Raw genomic sequence first — 21,661 nt, 5'->3', positions numbered from 1 at the left:
CTTCAGAGTCCCCACGCTTTATAGGGATTTTTGTTCCCTATGTTAGTTTCATGGGAGTTGCCTTCATTCTGCTGTTAAATTAATCAGCAGGTGGCTGGCTCCATTGTTGGCAGCAGAATGTTACCCAAGTCTCTTCTCACCTTTCTCCCAGCCTGTTCCTGATGAGGTGAAGTTCAACTACCTAAGGGCTGAAGACCTAGACAGTGAAACAAAGTAAAAAGCATCCACCCTAAAAAGAAAGGACAAAAGAACAACAGAAGGAAGATCAAAGCCAGGTTCAGGCTGAAAGTCACGCCTGCAATCCCCACAAACTGCTTCACTCTGTTCACTGTTCCATGGGCTGCTCAACATGCTGCAAACTGCTCTGCTCTGCCAGCCGCTTAGCGATAGGTCTTCAGGCTTCCCCACTAGTTAACACAGCACTCAGTGATCTCAGCTCAGCTTTTAGTGATTTCGGCTCGTAGTAGGGAGCCCCAGTGCTGGTGCACCATTGGCCCAATGTGAATTCAGCTCAGCCGCCTCTAGATGGACTCCTAATGGAATCAAAATTAGCTCTACTCTTTAACAGTGGAGAGAAGAGGATGTGCAATTGGTGTTCCAGGCCCTCACAGGGGCCCTACATCAGGTACAACACCAGTCCCCACCTCTCTCATTCACTGGGTTTTGGAACCCATGTCCCTGTCTAGCAAGTACTACTTAATTGAGGTTGAGTCATCTGTCAAAGCAGTCTCAGTTCCCATTCACGTAATCAGGTTGACAACACTTTATTCCTCCTGTCCCAACAACAAAGAAATTGGGGATCCCAGGGCTGTCAAATAACCATCCCAGGCTGCCGTGGGCTATGCTAGGTGGGGTGGGTGTGCCATTGCAAATACCTGAAATTCCTTTCCACACTCCCCATAATTCACCAGCAGATGTCAGGGTAGAGCTCATCCTGACTCTGCTTACAGAATGAAACGTGACTGACTAATATGGCACCAACTTTGACTACCACAATCAAATGTACTATTTGAATACCATTTTCAGTGCAAATTTGGACATTTTTGGTCTCAAAATTCAGTTTTCATGAGTATTTGTACTAGAAAACCTTGATTGCTCAAGTAGTTGTAGAAAGTGAACAAAAAAGGGTCTGAACAGAGTCACCAGGAAGCATTTTTAAATCTGTGCTCTTTGTACTAGGAGAAGGAGTCAAATTTGACTGGCTTGAGGTGGTGCTTTTTCCTGGGGCCATTATCTCAAGTTCCAGTATCTGAGACTTAATGGTGGTAATTTAAATGTAAACACTGATAATTTCACTTTAATTAAAAGTACACAAGAAATTAGAGGTGTGCTCAGTCTACTGTGAGTGAAGACTAATTGGTAGTGGAGGAGCCAGAGTTTGAATTGTATCAGAAACTTGGGAGAGGACCAATATTTTGGCCTTCCAGTCAGACCCCTAAGATCTCTCCCAAAGTTCTTCCCTCTGAGGGCTGTAATGGATGTTTCTACATCCCCAGAGCCCCACAGGGCTCAGTAACCTCCTCTCTAGGACTGTATCAATAGGGTATGCTAGTTTGCCAGTTATCTTCAGGATTACAGTATCATGAATATGGTACTTTTTTACCCTAACTGAAACAAGACAGCACACATTTGGGAATACTTTTTGGTCCATTTTCTTTTCTCCCACTTTTCTTCTATGATGTCCTGTCTCTGGACTGGAAGTCAAAGGATTTGAGTTCTCTCAGTATAGGGCCTTTGGGAAGTCACTTCACTAGGGCCACCAGCTCTAGGCACTAGCACTCCAAGCTCGTGCTTAGGGCAGCATTCTCCAAGGGGCAGCACTCTGGCTCCTCCCCCCCCTTTTGCTTGGGGCACAAAAATCTGGGAGCCAGCCCTGAGCACAGGTGAGCTGCAGCAGTGGGGGGTGTGGGGAGGGCCACAGGAAGTGGGGGGTCAGAGGAACCACTCTCCCCCAGCTCGCCAACTGCTCCTCCAAGCACACCACCGCTCTGCTTCTCCCCCTCCCTCCCAGGCTTGCTGCAAAACAGCTGATTCGCGCAGTAAGCCTGGGAGGGAGTGGGGGAAGCAGAGCGGTGGCAGCGTGCTCAGGGGAGCAGACAGAGCAGAGGAGCTGCAGTGGTGGGAGGCATGGGGAAGGATGCAGGAAGTAACTCCGTGGGGGGGGCAAGGGAACCGCTTCCCCCCCAACTAACCTCCACCTCCTCCCCCGCCCCCCTCCTGAGTGCACCCAAGGGAGAAGGCAGGGCCAGGGATTTGGGGAAGGGGTTGGAATGGGGCAGGGAAGGGGGGGCGCATGGGAAAAATTTTTGCTTGGGGAAGCAGAAAAACTTGGAGCCAGCCCTGCACTTCACCTCTCTGTGCTTCAGTTTCCCCCATCTTTAAGGAAGGGAAGAAAGCCTTGAGATCTATGAGGAGGAATTCTACATGAAAGTGTACACATTAGTAATATAAGTTACAGAAAATTGCTCATAGCCATGCTAGCTTGTTCTTCAAATCCTTTTTGTCCTGACAAACTAAACCCTATAGAGCTAGCTCTGTACAAGATGAGACCCCCCCAAGAAAAGTTAGGTGCTGCAAGAAGTTAGAGCTGAGATTTAATGGATGATGCTCTAAGCCAAGGGTTCTTGTAACAATATTTTTGGTGGCCTCAGAGTGCAGTCACCAACTCTTGCTGGTGGCCACTCTGACAATTTTCCCTAAAATACTTCATTAATTTTGGGGGTAAACAAATAAATATGCACATACATATGTCCAAATCTTTATGTAGATTTTTAGCAGACAATAAAACATACAGTTGTCTCTAGGCTTTACTGGACCTGAACAGAATAGAAACACAAATAAGGCGCTTTGCATGTTCTCTTTTGCTTGCCTTTTTTTTTTTAATGTAAAGAGACTAGCTAGCTACTAAGTCTTCTGTGAAAAGTGATATTAACATATGAACAACTATCACTTTTCACAGCGACTCACCCAGCACTGGCAAGCCTGGGGACAAATTAAGTCCTGAATGGGGCAGTGGATATGGAAGCACTGAGAGCCGGGGGTGATGGGGCACTTGAGGAGGCAGCAGTGGCCAGCAATAATTTGTGGGGTGACCTCAGGGCCTGAGCCCACTACTGCATGGCTGGGGATGGAGCCCGAAGCCCTGTGGCTGGAACCTGTCACCCGCCACTCCAGGGCAGAAGCCTGACTTCACTGCCCCCAGGAAGGTGGGGAATTCACTGGCTGCCTGCTCCTCCATCTTTGTATCTCTCCAGGGGGAAGGGGCAAGGCCCCACCACTTCTGGCCGCCCTGGGGCAGGAGCTGCTGCTGCTTCCCCCTCCCCCCAAATCACTGCCCAGGAGGCTGTGGCCATAAGAAAAGCCCCTGGTGGCTGCATTGGAGAAAACGCTGCCAGTCCCAAGTCAACTTGGTACCAGTCTCCCACCATGACTTTTAGAGCTGTTGTGCTGACAGAGGTGCTCTCTTTCAGTTAAGATCCAAGACTGTGATTATTCAAAATCTCTATGCTTTTCACAAGTGTTGGGGAAATGACTCATAGCCCTTATATCGTGCCCATCTGCGGTTTCTACTGCAGAAGATATTTTTCTCTACTTCCTTTCCTAAGCCATTACGTACTGTTTAGAAGCTGCAGTATTTCACTCCAGAGGTAGCTGCATTTTATTAGTAGGGGACATGATCCATGTCTATAGGCTGCATAACAGTTTAAAGTAAGGGTTCTCAAACTGGGGGTCAAGACCCCTCAGGGCTATTACAAGGGGGTTGCGATCTGTCAGCCTCCACCCCAAACCCTGCTTTGCCTCCAGCATTCATAAGGGGTGGGGGGGGAGTCACACTCAGAGGCTTGCTGAGTGAAAGGTCACCACTAAAAAGTTTGAGAACCACTGATTTAAAGCAAGCCTGCAGGCACTAGCTGTATTGAACTCCCATTAACACTCACTGCAGAAGTTTCACATGTGGAGCATGCCTATGGCCCTAAGATTGAGGAGTGCTTTTAGATCCCTCAGCATGAAAAAGGGCTAGACAAATAAAGGATTACAAATATTTCTTGTAAATTAATTTAAAACTGGCAAGATATTCAGAGTCAACTTAATGGGCCTGACTTTCCATTGCGTCACCCCCAACAGAGTCATTTATTTAAGTGTGAAATGGAGGTAAAAATATAATCATTCTGAAGTGGAGACATTTTGCACCCACTCTGCAGCAATGTACGTAAGTGCGCAAGGTACTGGAGCATCAGGCCTACTAACCAGTTTTCACTTATTTTGCAATAACCATTCCAGAAGAGGTGAAGCTTTTCTAAAATATTAAAAAAGCCTGTTCATCCCATGTTGTGTGTGTGGCCTATAGAGCTAACTTTAGCATTTAATTTATTCAGACATGCAAAGAACCTATAGGCCTGTATCCTATAGGACATTGGCTTTAGCAGTGAGCATAAGGCTTGAGGCCAATGAACTTTATCTGAGCCAAGTAGCCTAACGGTCACCGCTAATTTTTAGGTAATTGGAAATAGCATGTGAGAATGGGAAGTTTGTTCATAACGACACCAGACAACCGCAGATATGTGAGTCAACACCAGCTTTTGGCTAGAATATCTGCAGATGTCTGACCACAAGAGGGCCATGGCAACAAATTGACATAGAATAAGTTGAGATCGTTAATATATTAACCGATAGGAGAAGGGCATCCCAACATTATTAGGGTGAGGAAATACAAATAAGGAAGAGGGGAGAAACGTCTACTGAACATGCATTAGGCACAGTGGCAGTGTAACATGTTATAAAAGCTGTATCCCAGCCTATGTGCAGGGAGAGAAAGAGAGATGTAGCCCTTGGGAGGTGCCAGAATAATGGCCACTGGTGATAAGGAGGACATGAGGAGGAAAACAATGGCTGACATTTCAGGTTGTTAAGCAAAGGGTGGTGTGAGTACATTGATGTTCAGATGCAAATGCTGTATTATCTCAATCTACTTTGCAGGGTTAGAGTGTTTGGCTAAATCTATCAATCAGCTATTGCAGATACAGAAGGGTTCCTAAAATGTGAGTGGTACAACTGTACACATCAGGGTTCCCCACTGAACAGTAACTTTAATACTCGGCCAAGGGCCTGTCAAACCTCAGAGTGATTAGTGGGGATTCTTAAGTAATCAGACTATATTTGACATGATAAATTCTGGAGAAATTTGTTGTTGTAGCCTAATTTGTTTTAAAAAAAAGAAGATAATTTCCCTTGATTGAGAAAGTGTGACAACCTCCAAGATTTCAATTTCTAACACAAACATTTTAAAATGCTGCCAGAGGAGACATTAAGAAGAAATGAGACACACTAGACAGTGAATAATAGAATAAGCAGGTGTTATCACTGGCTACCATGAAGCATTAAACTGCATTTTTCAGTAACCTTATCTTCTCTTTCCAGACTGATGTCCTGTCCTCCATCATAGTACAAGTGCAATTCTAAGAATAGGGCTCCCTCTAACATATTTGCCAAAATGTATCTAGTTTAAACAGCTGTTAGAAAAATGCTGAGTGAAGAGAAACAAGGTGAGTGAGGTAACATCTTTTACTGGACAAACTTCCGTTGGTGAAAGAGAAAAGCTGTCGAACTACACTGAGGTTCTCTTTAGGTCATCTGAGTAAGGAGGTGTTAAGGCAGATTTCCCACTCTGGCACTTCCAGTGCAGAAGAGTGGAGGGGGCAGCAAACAAGGATTCTAAAAATTAATACAAGCCTAGAGTGGCCAGTATTAAACTCTCAAGGTCACAGCTTCTCTCTGATCTTGGATGGGTGGATGCTGCCACCATCCAAGTGCAAAAACCCCTTTGAGGACCCAGGAAGGTGCACTTGGCAATTCCTTCCTGTGGGACACCCTCAAGCACGCACACATACAATCCCTCCAGGGAAGAGTTGAGAAAAAAGCTTTAATCAGCTGTTGGCAGCAGCTAATTAAACATCTGCACAAACCTTTTAGGACTCAGTGGCACCTTATAGACTAACAGATGTTTTGGAGCATGAGCTTTCGTGGGTGAATACCCACTTCGTCAGATGCATCTGACGAAGTGGGTATTCACCCACGAAAGCTCATGCTCCAAAACATCTGTTAGTCTATAAGGTGCCACAGGATTCTCTGCTGCTTTTACAGATCCAGACTAACATGGCTACCCTTCTGATATTTTTAAGACTCAAAACCCAATTCTGTGCTTAAAAATGGTAAATTTTATTAAAAACAAGATACATTTGAAAACTCAGATTGCTATATTTTGAAAAAACCCACTTACAATAATTAAGCATCAAGAATAACCTTCCTGAGGCCCAGGTTACAAGCAAAACACAAGCATTTGGGGTTAGCACAGAGGAGTCCTCTAACCATTACAAAATAAAGAAAAACCTAATAGTGTCTTCCCAGGCATTCCTTGATCTACGTGCATATCTGGGGTTTCAAATGAGCAGTTTCTAGGTACTATTGATGATTTTTCATACCTGGCCCAAATCTTCTTAGAGCATAGCTGCTCTGTCCCTTCTCTCTGGGAGAACAGGCAGACAAAAGGGGAGTCTTGTTTCAATTTTAAAAAGTTCTACTCTTCCCATTGGCTCTTTTGGCCACTTCCTTTTACCTATGCATAGCAGTCAGACTTTAACCCTTTACAGGTAAAAGTAAGTAACAAAAAGCTACTAAGAGGGATTTTATAGCTAACAGGCTGGGTCCATAAAGGGAGCTACCTCTTCCTCCCCCTCCCTGCCCACATTTATCACAAGAGGCATTTTAGTTCCCAGAGGCAAAAGACATGGGATTTTGGTGATGGGCCTTGGGCTCTTGGGAGAAGGTGAGACTTTGTGACCTTCGTGGGCAGAAGTCAGATCTTTTGAGGGCCTTGAGGGTGCAGCAGGGTGGGGACCTCCACCCACATTGGGGGGAGGGAGTGCTAGGACTCAAAGAGCTGAGTCCAGGGGAGGGGAGGATAGGCTGGAGAGCCTAGCCCTAGTTGTGCCTTTTATGGTGAAGAGCTGTAAAGCTAAACTGGAACCAGTTTAATGCCTGGTATAGGACAGTGCCCCTCCCCCATGTTAAAGTTGAATAAAAGTTGCAGTCTGCCACTTAATTCCATGCACGTGTCTGTCCTCACTTTGCTGCGGTATCTGTATCAATGGTTCATTCATGTCCATGAGTCCTGACTCAGAGGCCACTGATATTCCTTTAGAAGTTAGCACTGTTAACTATTTCACTGTTCAAATAATGTAATAAATGAGAGGAAGTGCCATGTTGTGAAGAGCTATGCAAGCATTCGTCAAAGTGTGGAGGGGGTGGGGGATAGGATAGTGAGGAGAAGGAAATTCAAGAACTAGTTGAAAGATATAAAATTTAAATGTGTAGGCCTTCACCACCACATGGCAGAATTTCAGTGAGTGGTGGGGGTTGCAGTGGGATTATTTTCCTGAAGAGGAGGAAGGGGCTCAGCTTTAAAGAGTTTGAAAAAATGATCTACATATAACATAGGGAGATATACCTATCTCCTAGAACTGGAAAGGACCCTGCCTTCACTAGCAGGACCAAGTACTGATTTTGCCCCAGAACTGTAAGTAGCCTCCTCAAGGACTGAACTTACAGTCCTGGGTTTAGCAGGCCAATGCTCAAGCCACTGAACTATCCCTCTCCCTCCCTCCACTAGGTGCAATAAAGTAATTTAGGATAAATGAACATGCTGTCTAGAGTCTACTGGAAAAATCTGTTCCAACAACAAGTCATGTGTCAAATGGAAAAAAGAAGATTGTTTCAAGAGGTGCTACCAACAGTTGATGAGTGTTTTCCTTCCCAGTATTGGGGATTGGACAAATTGTAGTTTAAGACAATTGGTGTTCCACTAAATAATGCTGAGTGACTAAATACAGCCACTTGTGTGATGCATCTAACAAAGTGCTAGAAGAACTAAATATGCAGTCTGATGTAAGACACGTGATCTTCAGTGTAGAAGCACCACTAGAATTAAGGTTGCATGAGGATTTCCATTTTAACAAGAGTAAGATGTATAAAGTGTATGAAAATGTGTGTCTTGAGTTAAGCATTTAAATTTATCCTCTAAGTGTAATTTAATAAATTGCTTGAATTTTCTGTAGCATTTAATAGTGGACAACCAACATTTTAGAAAGGTGGTATGATTACATATTTTCTAGTGTCTGATGTTTCTTTGAATCTTTATTTTTTAAATGCAGCAATCAGATCTACAAAGTTAAATATTTGAGATTCTTTGTTATGAGTAGCCTGAACATGTTAAGTTGCAACATGCTTTGCATAGGTAACTATTTAAATTTTAAAAGTGACTGTTTTGAACAATATTGGTACAGTAGAACTGATCAAGATCGGCATTGTTACCGATGACAAGCTATAATGGCACTATAGATTGTCAGCACAACGTTGCTGAAGACAAGCAATAGTATCAGTTCTCAACACAATGAGAGAAGACAATGTATCAACATTTTGGTTACTACCATTCTACAGTATTTAGAATGCAACTCAATCTGCATCGGATACTGGTTTATGAACCTCTTCCTACCTCTGATCTGATCCTTTCATTCAGTGTTTCTCAACCGTTTCAAGTTGGCAACCCCTTAAGCAAAGAATGATTTTTGCAGCCCTCCCTCCCTTACATTTATGAAGTCTGGAAACTCACAAATCATCAGAAGGCTGACGGAATACTTGACTTTGAGACGAACAGACAGGAGGGGAACAAGAAAATCTAATGCCTTACAACCCCCAGTTACCTTTCAGATCACAACCCCTCCAGTGAGGAACATTGCTGTAACTCAGAGTACAGCCTGACACTTCTAGATCCGTAGGTGTGATTGAGGTTCAATCCCTGCAGCTGTATAGTGGGAGTTCAAATGCTGGGGACCTCAAGCTCAGTACAAGCTTCCCTAAGTAGGGGGAGTGTGTACCCTTGCTAGCCCCATATGGCTATTACCCTAGTGACTAGTCCATGTAGAGACATTTATGAATCTGCTACTGCCTGTGAGCTAACTGTATTGATCCTTTAGCTCAAGCACAAAGTACTGAAAATCCAGGGAGGGGATGCCAGGAGAAGTGTTTTGTGCATGTTAGTTGGACTTTCATGTGGACACGTTGTAGATAATCTGCACAACTACAGAGGCTGAAAAAGCTACCACAGTTTGGGCCCCTTGAACATTTTAGAGCTGGTGTCATGCACTGGCAGGTTTCAAGGTACAGACATGCTTCCCTCTGACAGAGAGAGGGGATGCAGAGGGAATGGGGTGCCCAGTAGGCAGACCTGTGCCCTGCTGCAGCAACTGTGCATGGTTGTATCCAGTTTCCTGAAGTGCAGGTGAGGCCATGGCATGTTTTGGGACATGAGCCATGACACAGACTCTGCCCGCTGACAGGTTATGTTCTGTCTGCTAACTATAGAGGGTTGCTCTTGACATTTTCAGTAACTTTTCAATAGTGTCAAAAATATTACAGGACTAAAGATTTTCCTGAGGCACATCACAGCACCAAACCTTGCAGGAAGGTCAATGCAACTAGGACCAATTCAGCAGTGCAGTTTCTCTGCAGCTCTGCTTCTTCCTCGCCCCTCCCTCTAAGATTGGGAGGCTGCCCACAGAAGTACATCAACCCTGCATAAGTAACTGTCACTAAAGGCTCTTGCATTAAATTTCCTAGCTTATATTGCATGAGGACTTCCCTCTCCCACTCAAATCTCGGGAACAATTGAATCAGTAAGAGGAAAAATCCCCAGCATTTCTTGCCTCCTTCATATCATACAATGTTGTTGAGAACTCACTCCAAAAGGCAGTCACTTCCCTCTCCAACACATCCTGAAAAAACACAGTGTACCCCAACATCATTCAGCTTGCTCCATCATGCCAAACCTTAATGGTGACCTCAGCAATATTAAAGCAGAATAACTTCGCTAATAAATACACTGTGTGGATCAAATGTCTTGATCTGGCGACATGAGATTTTGAAGTCTCCATAAAGGTACTGCACGACAGAAAGTTTGCTACAATTGTTTCTTTTACTATTAGGAAGTAACTGTAATGTCAAGTCCTGAATTCCCTGGCTCTGTTAGACATTTCCTAGGAGAAGCCAGAGAAGTGGACCAGTTCTTAAATTGGACTCCCTGGCACTTCAACTAACAAAGATCTTTTCTTCCAGTTCTTTGTTAGTGAGTTGAGTTAAAAGTAGTAAGTTATATATAGTCTAAAAAATCCTCTCAATTGCTCAGGCTTGGTTTCCTTGGTACCTGTAGTGTGTCCTAATTCTAACTAGGAGTTCTCTAGTCATGAATAGATTATTGCAGGAAAGACAGGGTAGATGAGATCTGAATTAATGTACAAAACAAGCAGAATAAGCAGCTTTCAGGCTTTTGTTTATATATACACAATGACAATATCCAAGGCAGGACCATCAACCTTTTTTCCTTTTGCAAGTCACCTTAAAGCAACAGGTTTAACTACATATTAAGATTATAATAAGGCCAGATCCTCAGCTGGTGTAAGTCAGCATAGGTCTGACTTCCATGCAGCTACAGCAGCTCAGACTCTAGCTAATTATGTGAGATTTCTATGTTGGCAGCTTGCTACCCTATTACCAATACAAATTATGTTGTAAGCACCTGACCCACTACCTATTTTAATGCTTCCAATAGTCAGTTCACCTCAAGTTCTAACAGGTTCTCTAACTGATATAGATGCAAAGTTCAAACCTGGATCCCAATTTTCAAACAATCCCATTGAGGGGAGTTCAGACATGGGATTTGGTTCAACCCACTATCAGAAAGGAATAATTTGCAATACTTGCAAGTGTTAGTGCTGGGACCCACCTGTGAGATGGATAGATATATCTATCCACCCACCCAAAAAATGTAAAGCTAACTTTTAAAAACTATTCCAGGAGTTAACCTTTGGTTACTAAAAAATGCAAGCTAGAAGGTTTTCCCCCTGTGTTTTACAGTAGAACCAGTTAAATACCAGAGACAGTTATTTGTCAGGTTGACAACACACTTACATTTTAAGTTATTCAATTAACTTGTCAAATAGCTTGTCTAGGTACTTCTATAGCCCCTATCAGTGTTATCCAAGCATCTCACAAGACGTCAGTATTTTGCCCTGCCCTTGTTTTTAATCATTCCTCTCAGTCACATTGCATAGCATGTGGCAGAGAGGCTCAAAGGATATGATGTAATGCGTTAGATCATGTTTTCCTACAATGCTGGCTTGCCAGTCAGCATAATCTGTCTGTAGAACCAGTGCAGTCAGGCCTGGAAGGATCACTCCAAGGGGCCTTCTCTGGGGCTATTATGCCAACTGTGTATGTGTATACACACCCACATTAAGGTTACTACCTGTCAAGGTTTTACCAGGATCATGTTTTTTTTGAGGTAGCTGTCCCAGATGAAGTGGTTCAAATGTCCCAGTTTTTTGTACCTCAGATATAGGAAGCCTAGCTGGCACAGGCAACATGTCCAGAAGAAAGCGGATGTAAGTGGATGCCCTATGTACTGTGCTGCTCTGATTGAAGTTTCATTACCCCACCCACCCCCAATCTACATGAGAGGGATCTGGCCTTTGCAGTGCTGTACATGGTGGCTTCAGCCCTGGGAAAGCGCAAACCAAAGTCTTACACTGCCTTTTGGAGCTCTCCTTCATCTACCGCAGGTCAGCATGGTGTCACAACAGAGACCTCCCCGTGACTGGGACCAATAACCTTAGTCTTAGTAAAATCATTCTTTCAAAATGTTAACTAATGAGCGATTTTCCACAGCTTGCTAAACAGAACTGGTAGAGTCTGCTTACCCTCTAGTGGTCATAGCAACAGTAACATCAACTGTAATATGAGCTTTCAGCTACCAATAGTGGCTCATTTCGCTAACATTTTTGTAGAACATTAAAATTACATGGCATGTTACAGCCACAGATGAAATATTCCCTGTTAAGAGCTCACTATCTAAACTGGGCAAGAACATGTACAAGATAGCACACACGGCAGCCCTGGAGAGAGAAGGCATGGGGATTATTGGTGAAAAGCTTGCTTAATGAGTTGGGGTTTTAAGGAGGGAGTCAAAGAAGGAGAAAAAAAATGCACTTCATAGGTGAGAACAAGGAGGGGCCAGCATGTTAGAGGCACAAGGTAAAAAAAATAGGAGAAGGGGCCAGTAAAGTAAGAGAGGGACCTAGACAAATTAGAAGACTGGGCCAAAAGAAACTTGATGAGGTTCAACAAGGACAAGTGCAGAGTCCTGCACTTAGGATGGAAGAATCCCATTCACTCTTACAGGCTAGGGACCAAATGGCTAGGAAGCAGTTCTGCAGAAAAGGACCTAGGGGTTACAGTGGACAAGAAGCTGGATATGAGTCAGCAGTGTGCCCTTATTGCCATTTTGGGCTGTATAAGTAGGGGCATTGCCAGCAAATCGAGGGATGTGATCATTCCCCTCTATTTGACATTGGTGAGGCCTCATCTGGAGTAGTGTGTCCAGTTTTGGGCCCCACACTACAAGAAGGATGTGGAAAAATTGGAAAGAGTCCAGCGGAGGGCAACAAAAATTTTTAGGGGGCTGGAGCACATGACTTATGAGGACATAGGCCTGTAGGGAACTGGTGATTGGTTCAAGTCGTCAGAAAGAAGAATGAATGGGGGGATTTGGTATAGCTGCTTGTTTCCAGCTACCGAAAGGGGCTCCAAAGAGGATGGATCTAGACTGTTCTCGAGTGGTATCTGATAACAGAACAAGATAATGGTTCTCAAGTTGCAGTGCAGAAGGTTTAGGTGAATATTTAGGAGAAAAATTCACTAGTGAGGGTGGTGAAGCACTGGTATGGGTTTACCTAGGGAGTGTGGTGGAGATCTTCTTCTTCTTGAGGATGTTTTATAGGTCGAGTGGCTGACTTAAGCCTGGCTGGGATGATTTAGTTGGGAATTGGTCCTGCTTTGAGCAGGGGGTTGGACTAGATGACCTCCTGAGGTCCCTTCCAACCCTGATATTCTATGTGGAGTGATGGTGATGTAAGAACAGCGATCTAGGGCAGGCAGAGCAAACTCATGGCCTTGTAGAGCTAGGTAGAGAAGGACAAGGAGCTTGAATATGACCAAACCCTTGGAGGAATTTGAAGAGTGAGGGGTCCAGGGTTGTGAGAGAAGAGTACTTCGGCTGCAGCAGCAGGTGGGACAGACTGGAGGTAGGCAAAGTAAGGCAGGAGGGTAAAGTCACTAATCAAGGGGAGAAGTTAAGTCCACAGTTTACAATAAGAGACGGAAGCACTTCATACTGTTATACAAATCTCATGTGCTTTATCTAAATAGAACAAAGTAGATGTTATTCCCAGTAGCAAAAGGAATTAACTGCGTAAAGACACATGCCACGGAACCCATTTGTTCTTTAGGTGCAGCACATGGTATAATTTTTGAAGTTTCCCAAAGAAATAGCCATAGGCCTCCCACTCTCAAAAATGGGGAACTTGGGTGTACAAGGTGCAGTGCAGTTCACCTTGTACACCCTTTGCCAGCTGAGGTGGTATAAAATGCAACTCATAGCACTGAATATATGCACAGGCTGGCATCCACCACCAGACTCTGCTAGTGCAAGGAATAGTGTATTTCAGGCCTCGTCAACATGAGAAAGCTTAACTTAGGGCAGTTTTTAGACCAATTGAGTGAAACCAGTGCAAACTCATGTTGACATCCTGATTTTGGTTTAAGAGTGTCATTTTATGGTTGATCTTAAGTCAATTCCTAATTGACTTAAGTATTTAGGGTCCACACCGCTCATTGCGCTGGTTTAGATCAATTTAGTTAAATGTCCCACTAAATTAAATCACTGTGCTTCTCATGTAGGCAAGCTTTGTTCAGCCATATTCCTTTCTTCTCCATCTCCCCAACACTGATCTCTGAACCTACCTCATTCAAGGAGAATCTTCATAGACTTCCTCCTACCCAACAACAACAACCTGGTATCCCCAAGCAGCCCCTCACTCATGGCATTGTCATTATTCACCATCATAGTGCATCCCCTTGTGGCATTATCAGTCTCATGCAGCAGGACATTTGGTCCCCCAACCAAGTGCTTCTGGAGTCTCGCCTCTCCCAGGCCATCAGCATTCTGAATAGTGTCCTTCACCAGCATTAAAACATGTAGCAAACCAAAAAGTCTTCTGCCTCCCCTGGGATTTTATGTCAGTTCCAGTTTCTTAACTAAGTGACTGAAGACAGACACCACCACCAACTCACTCCCAACCTATACAGGGCTGAGATTTCAGCTTCTTCCAGTTCTTTTTATCCTGTGTCCTACTGTCAGTATACCAACCCACAAGGCCATTTCCCCCCCAAGGCGAGCCAGTCAGCCTGCCTCCTCCTATTCCAGAAGGGCCAACTACAGAAGCTAACCATGGTTCCTACACAGTAATGCCTCACTTAATCTTGTAGGTACATTCCTGAAAAATGCTACTTAAAGCAAAACAAAGTTAAGCAAATCCCATTTCCCCATAAGAATTAATGTAAATAGGGGTGAGGGTGTTAGGCTTCAGGGAAATATTTTTCACCAGACAAAAGACTATAAAACTTATACTGTGTATATAAACAATTTAATACTATACACAGCAATGGTGATTGTGAAGCTTGATTGAGGTGAAGTCAGAGGATGGGATATTTCCCAGGGAATGCCTTACTGCTAAGTGATGAACTAGCACTCAGTTGAGCCCTCAAAGATTAATACATTGTTACTGTAACCTCACACTCTACAAGGCAGCATGAATGGAGGGCGGAGACAACACAATAGTGACAGTTTCCCTGTGGAAATTGAATGTGATGATGAACCCAGGCTATCCCACTGGAGCACACCTCTCCCTCCATTTTCCAAAGTGCCAGGGTGTGTGTGTATGCACACACATGCATGTGTGAGAGCAAGACAAAGACACTCAAACACACATGGTATATGTCTCAGAGAGACACCCATTGCCCCTTTAACTATGCTGACCCCACTGTAAGTAAATTGCTTTTTTATTTAGATCAGCAAGTTGAGACAGCAGCTGCTGTCAGCAAGCTCCCTCCATCCTGAGCCCTGTCCTGTCCCCCTTCTCTGTGGGGATGGGGTACAGGAACAGTGGGAAGGGGACAGCCAGACACCTGCACCCCTTCACCTACAGCAAGCAGGAGGCTCCCGGGAGCACCTCCAAGGCAGAGGGCAGGAGGAGCACATGGCAGTGGGGGGAGGGACAGCTGAGCTGCCCAGCAATTGATAGCCTGCTGGGCAGCTGCCACACAAGGAATTTAGGGGAGCTGACAGGGGGGCTAATCGCCCACCCTGGTTCCATACCCCGGCCAGCTAGCTCCAATGGGCTGCTCATCCTGCAAGCAGTGGACAAAGCAGGCAGCTGCCAAACAACATTTTAAGGGAGCATTGTGCAACTTTAAAGAAGCATGTTCTCTAATTGATCAGCAATGAAACAATGACTTTAAGTGAGGAGTTACTGTACCTTGTTCCTCTCTTGCTCCTTACAGAGGGGTTCTTCTAACTCTCAACCCTGAACAGATGAGCCCTCTGGCTCTGGCTCTGGCTCTGGCTCTGGCTCTGGCTCTGGCTCTGGCTCTGGCTCTGGCTCTGGCTCTGGCTCTGGCTCTGGCTCTGGCTCTGGCTCTGGCTCTGGCTCTGGCTCTGGCTCTGGCTCTGGCTCTGGCTCTGGCTCTGGGCTCCGCTCCCGGCTCCGGCTCCGGCTCATGGCTCTGGCTCCGGCTCCGGCTCCGGCTCCGGCTCCGGCTCCGGCTCCGGCTCCGGCTCCGGCTCCGGCTCCGGCTCCCCCAGATATTATATTATTTCCTTCTTCCTCAAGTGGTCTGAGCTCCTTCCTTTATAGAAACCACCCATCTCCTCCCCACCTGAGTCTGATACTGAATTGAACCTGATACACCCTCCAGGTGCAATAAGGTGAGCTAATTGGTTTCTCAGGCTTCCATTAGTGCTTTGTTGACCTCTGTGGGGTTTATACACCCCAACACAGCCTCACACATTGGAGTATGAAAATTTCCAAAAAATATAGAATTATAATCTATCACATTACCTCAGCATCTCACCTCACATTATAGTTATGAAATACAGCACATTCAGAAATTAAAATTCATTTAAACAGTACACAGCTGACCTCAGAAGATTCCAGCAAGAAAAATATTAATGACACAGAATACACAATAGCAAAGCTATCAGCAAGTCATACAAAATATAATCCATATCTTTAGTCAAAAAAGCCAGTGTCTGAAAATTTCATAGGCCTTGGCTTAGACAGTACACATTGGGTCTGATTTAAAAGCACACAAACAAACAAAAAACATAGGAATTGCCAGACTGGGTTAGCTCAAAGGTCTATTTAGTCCAGTATCCTGCTTCAAACAATGGTCAGATGCTGCAAAAGCCATGCAGTAGGCAGATGTGGAATAATCTGCCCTTCACATATGTCTCACCTTGACCTGTAATAGTTAGAGATTGGCTTAAACCCTGAAACACAAGATGTAATATATCTTCCAAATTTTTCATTTGTCATTTATTATAACTCTGGATATTCTTGATATCCATATAAATGTCCAATCCCTTTGTGACTCTTATTAGGTTCTTGGCTTTAATAACTTTCTGTGGCAGTGAGTTCCACAGTTTAATCACAGGTGTGGAAAAAAGTATTTCCTTGTATCAGTTTTGTATTTCTCACCTTTTAAGGTCATTGAATGTCTCCTTGGTCTTCTGTTATGAGACAAGGAGAACCAAAGCTCCAATCTTCCTTCTCTATATCATTATTTTATACACTTTCATCATCGCTCCTCTTATTTACCTCTTTTCTAACAATCCTAATCTTTTCAATTTCTCTTCATATGAGAACTTGTTCAGGCCTTTGATCATTGTCACTTTTCTCTTTAACCCTTTCCAGCTCTTCAATGTCCTTTTTGAGATTGATTGATCAGAACTGGACACAATATTCCAAATGATGCTGCATCATGGATTTCTAAAACGGCATTATAGTATTATTTGTATTAGTTTCCATCCGATTTTTTAAGCATGCTAACATCTTGTTAGCTTTTTTTTCCCCTTGGGTTGCTATAATTTAGAACCCTGTAAAGTGTAAGAGTAGTTTAAGATTTTTCAATTATACCTTTTCAATGATGATCTTCAGTGATCATGTTGGTACAAAATTAGTGGCTGTAGTGAGACCCCTTTAAAAATCAGGCCCATAATAATTTCAGAAGTGGCATAAAGAAGAATCCTCTAAAAATAGTATTAACAAAATTTTCAAATTCTCATATATCAGATTAAAATGACACAACAGAATTTGGCCCATTGGGTAGATTGGTTTTGGTAATATTGTCCTTTATGGGGAGAGAGGGGAGTTCATTATTCCACTTGTGTTTTGAGAATTTTGATAGGCACATTTTATATTATTGTTTTTTTATTTATTAGTACAGCAATATCACCCAGCGGCTCTGATAAGGGATCAGGGCCTAGCTGGCCTATGCACTGAAAAATCTAATACATTTAATAGAAAAAGTCCTGAGAAGAGTCATCTCCCTGTTGCCTAACAGTGACAGAAGATTTTTTTTTTCTTGGTTTAAGAATCAATCTAATACTGAAATAACTTCACAGAAATCAGTAAGCATTCAATCCTGCAGATTGCTCATCCAGAATAATTAATAATGATAACCAGAGTAAACAGTCTAAACAATTCAAGATGGCTGTGACAAAATGGGATGCATATTTGTCCCATCTTTGTGTGTTGTTTTCTTTAAACAGCAATAAATCATCCAGACTAAAATATCTGATTTGATCTTGGTGTATGGAAAACACAACATACAGAAGGCCAAACTGCTAGCACTCAGTGTTTGCACTTCCACATAGTGCAGAGAAATATGCACGGATGCTCAGCACTGTGAGAAGACATTCATACGTTCATTGAACTGAGCTATTATTATTGTAGTGCCTGGGAACTCCACTCAGGAATCAGGACCCTTTTATACTAGATGCTAGTAGCATGGACATGTGCACTGCGGGCTGGTGATTGAGCATGACCAGGGCAAATGCATTTCAATCCAATCCAATGAATGCTAGTCATGGGATTTAGTTTTTTCAGTTACTTCTATTGCTAATCTGGAGTACTGGCTACTAAGCAAAACTTGAGAAGAAAACGAAAGCTGCAGCAGTCCTCAGCATCACCATCTGACACAGAAATGTGTCCAAGCATTCCAAAGAACAGTATCTCTTAGGCAGCTGCTTAGAGAATAATGATGCAGGCTTGGCTCAGCGTTCTTGCTGACCTGACAGATTGCAATGTCCATTCCCCTCACCTAACCTTACTACACTGGAGTGTAACAATTCACTGCACTCAACAATCCCACCAGCACCTCAGGACTGCTGTCTAACAAGTCTTTTCTACAATCTTCTGTAGGATCAAGTCCCATGATTGATAGCAAGAAGACAGAGCATGTTTCAGAGATTTTTTCCCCTCCTTCAACATATGGTTTGAGCACCTTCTCAGCACTCTCTGCTGCTAAAGAATGGAACCATACCAGTAAAGGAAAAGAGAAGGAATTGTGCTCCAAGGGTATGTGCACACTGCAATAAAGCACCCATGGTTGGCCCATGGTAGCTGACTCAGGGTCATGGGGCTCAGGCACTGGGGATTTAAAACTGTAGACGTTCAGACTCAGTCTGCACTGCAATTTTATAGCACTGCGGTCCAAGCTCAAGCTGACATGGGTCAGCAGTGAGTGTTTTATTGTAGTTTAGACATACACCAGAAGTGGACTATTCTACTCTGCAGATTCCCCAAGATAGCATTCTGCAACGAAGAAATTGATGGTGGAGTCCATTCAACAGTGCAAAAGTCTAAAGCAATCTTATCATGCCACTCCTGGGCTATATCCACCTAGCTCTGCTTATTCTCCATTGAGTTAACCCTGAGCAGGGCCATATTTAGGGGCAGGCAACTCAGGTGACCACCTGGGATGCCAGACTTTGGGGGCACCAGGTTCAAGGTGCTGTTTTTGTTGTTAGCAACAAAAAGAAAAACAGAATGTTTGAAGTAACATGTTTCAGGCATTCCATATGTGGATTCATTTCCACTAAGCTCCAAGAATATTTTGGACCTTTGTAGAATGCCGTGGAACCTTCCAGACTTCCTGAGAACTTCATTTTCCTTGAACCTCCTAGAATAGTCAGCCATGCCCTCATGGGTATATAAGGGGCAAAGTGCAACCAGTCAGTCAGTGAGATGAGAATGAAGTGAATTGAGAGCCCAGCTGTCATATTGTGAACCTTGTTTTATTGTGTAATTATGAACATTCACTTGTATTTTATGACCTGAAGAGTATAAGGAGCAACTAATAAAGGACAAATGCAATAAAAAGTATCCAAAAGTTCAACAAATGGGAGAGAGGGCACCAAAGATGCCCTTTGCCTAGGATGCCATTTGGTCTAGGGCTGGCCCTGACCCTGAGGTTATTCCACCAATGAACACCACCAAACGAGAGTAGTGCCTCTGCTCACTAGGATGATTGACCCAATGAAAGAATAGACAGGAGTAGAAGTCTGAGGGGAAAAAAATGTTAATTTTGCTCTTAGAGGTTGTTCCCATTGAGCCCAGATGTGTGTTTTCATGGTTCTCATCTGACAGTAGATGTATCATATTAATGATGAAAACAGGTTTATTTAAAAAGTACAGGTAACAAATCTGTTTTATGTGTAATAAAACAAAACTCTTGTAAATCAGTTTAGCTCAGTACCCTTATCCACTTTCACACTGTTACTTATATGTTTGCTTGAGGGAAAATGTGGCTTTGTTACCTAAAGTATTTTATCTTTGTGTTAGTCAGTTCATTGTACTGGCTGATCATTGATATTACTTCCCACTCTGATTTCAAGGCAGCTGAAAAAGTAGCTAATCAGTACACTAAATTTATCATTTTACTAACCAGACCAAGATGTACTTTATCTGTATTCATCTGTAATAAAATTAACCTCTAAAATATCTAAGATATTAGGTGTGGCAGTGGCAGGTGGTGAAGATAATAGGTGTGGCATTTGGCCCTAGACTGACCCATTCCTTCACTGTTCCAACTTTTTGTTTTGCTAGAATTATCCAGTGTTTGAAATCTTTTTCCATTTGTGAAGTTCATCTTGCTCCCATTCAAGTCAATGGAAGAATTCTCATTAATTTAAACAGGAGCAAGTTTGTAAATACGCTAAACAAACATGTACTCAAATAAGAAGTTAGATTCTATATAGAATGATATTGCCAGTTCACAATAAAAGGATCAATCCTGTAAGCCCATGTCCATATGAATAGGCCCTTTGCAGTACATAAGACCTTTCAGAAGAATATATTTTTGAAGAAATCAGGCCCAAACAAAACAAGAAACCTCTAGTCATACGAGCAGTCCTTGCCCACATGAGTAGTTATATTGACTTTAGTAGGATTATTTGCATGGGAAAGTATTACTTAGGTGAGCAAAAGTTACAGAAACAGAGAAAAAGTTAGGGCCTGCATCAGGTAGAACATACAGTGATATTAGTGGAATCTAGGTTCATTACTCACAGCTCCCTAGCCTAGCCCTTTCCTGATATTAAGAAAAGCAAAACAAAAGATAAACTAACAGAAGGCGAGACAAAAGTGAAAGCCAGGGCCCCGTGGAACTTTGTTATCAAAAATGCACTCAACATGTTCAGTCAGTTCAGCATTAGTCTCTCCAGCTTTTTTCTTAAAGGAGTTAAAAACAAGGAAAGGCCATGCTGCTTTTGTTTTTTTTCCCCTCCTCCCTTTCCCTTTTTTGTGGTTACATCATTAATACCATATTGGATTCTGAAACCCAACCCTAAGTTGAGTAGTAACAAATGGACTGATGCCAAAATAGATTAGACTTAATGTATGTTAATAGTTTGTGTTATTGTAGTACATTCTAGGCCGCATGTGCTGGGCACTGTATGTACACATAGTAAGAGACAGTCCCTGCCCCAAGAGTCTGCAACGTAAATAGATAAAACAGACTTGGGTGGGGGGAAAAAGAGGCAAAGTGACTCGCTTAAGGTGACACAAGTAACATGATAGATGCCATCATGTGCCAGCAATGCCCCTCTGCCATGTACATTGGCCAAACCAGACAGTCTCTATGCAAAAGAATAAATGGACACAAATCTGACATCAGGAATCATAACATTCACAAACCAGTGGGAGAACACTTCAACCTCTCTAACTGCTCAGTGACAGACTTGAAGGTGGCAATTTTGCAACAACAACAAAAAAAAACTTCAAAAACAGACTCCAAAGAGAGACTGCTGAACTCGAATTAATATGCAAATTAGATACAATTAACTCAGGCCTAAACAGAGACTGGGAATGGTTGGGTCATTACACTAATTGAATCTATTTCAATATGTTAAGTTCTCCTCACACCTTCTGTGGGTCATCTCGATTATCACTTCAAAGGGTTTTTTTCCTCCTGCTGATGACAGCTCATCTCAATTGATTGGACTCTTGCAGTTTGTGTGGGTACTTCCACCTTTTCATGTTCTCTGTATGTATAAATATCTTCTGTCTGTGTGTTCCATTTCTATGCAGCCAAAGAAGTGAGCTGTAGCCCACGAAAGCTTATGCTGAAATAAATCTGTTAAAGTCTCTAAGGT

At 43.2% G+C, this 21,661-nt stretch overlaps 1 long non-coding RNA gene across 1 annotated transcript in view; it reads right to left on the bottom strand.

Annotated features, from left to right (window-relative positions):
• Positions 1-21,661, bottom strand: part of LOC142047739 (uncharacterized) — an 87,584-nt gene that overhangs the window by 12,321 nt on the left and 53,602 nt on the right. Inside the window, exon 2 of the long non-coding RNA XR_012657012.1 lies at positions 2,793-2,816. This is a non-coding gene — a long non-coding RNA (uncharacterized LOC142047739). The remainder of the gene's footprint in view (positions 1-2,792; positions 2,817-21,661) is intronic.

This window comes from Chelonoidis abingdonii, chromosome 1, assembly GCF_003597395.2.
Source record: "Chelonoidis abingdonii isolate Lonesome George chromosome 1, CheloAbing_2.0, whole genome shotgun sequence".
Classification (NCBI taxonomy): Eukaryota; Metazoa; Chordata; order Testudines; family Testudinidae; genus Chelonoidis; species Chelonoidis abingdonii.
This window is presented reverse-complemented; position numbering and strand designations above follow the sequence as displayed.